Source organism: Oryzias melastigma, unplaced genomic scaffold (assembly GCF_002922805.2).
Source record: "Oryzias melastigma strain HK-1 unplaced genomic scaffold, ASM292280v2 sc00352, whole genome shotgun sequence".
In the NCBI taxonomy this organism is placed as follows: Eukaryota; Metazoa; Chordata; class Actinopteri; order Beloniformes; family Adrianichthyidae; genus Oryzias; species Oryzias melastigma.
In genome coordinates, this window is record NW_023416950.1 from 104,493 (window position 1) to 105,076 (window position 584).

Sequence of the window (584 nt, forward strand, 5' to 3'; positions counted from 1 at the left end):
GTGCTCTATGGTCTCATTAAGTTTGCCTCATGGACTTTTACCAGCTCAGGTACTAAATAACATCATGTTTCACTTAAATATTTTATATTTATAAAATGTGCAGTCAAACATTGACACACATTGAAAGTTTTTTTTTTTTCTATAAATCTTAAAGTCAGACTGACTTTTCTGCTCTTTGTTTTTAGGATCCGATGAAGCTGCTAAATCAGACAAGGTCAGTTCACTTATTTTTACTGTTAACGTAACATAAATTCTTGTCAATAATTTGTATTCTTTCTCTCACAACAGGATAAGTGAAAGATGACAAAGGAGCAGCAGAAGTTTGTCATTCAATCATAAGGTGTCTCATATTTCTAAAGGGGTTTCATGTGCAGCTGTCCAGATCTTTGTCTTCTTTATGATACATTTTGTTCTTTGTGTGGTGGCTGGATTGGACTTCCATTTTTACAGAGAATTGTTTGACCACAATATCTTTTTTATGTCCTTATGTTGATACATGACATGATAAAACATGAAAATTCAGAGAAATTGTAAAAAATGTTTTAATTTAAACTATGAACGGAGGCTGTGCTGTTTGAAGACTC

The 584-nt window shown here is 32.5% G+C and overlaps 1 long non-coding RNA gene across 1 annotated transcript; it reads left to right on the forward strand.

Annotated features, from left to right (window-relative positions):
* LOC112140151 lies at positions 1 to 578 on the forward strand. Its single transcript, XR_002918123.1, has 3 exons — positions 1 to 49; positions 186 to 214; positions 289 to 578. It is a non-coding gene; the product is annotated as an uncharacterized LOC112140151 (long non-coding RNA).
* The last annotated feature ends 6 nt before the right edge of the window (positions 579 to 584 follow it).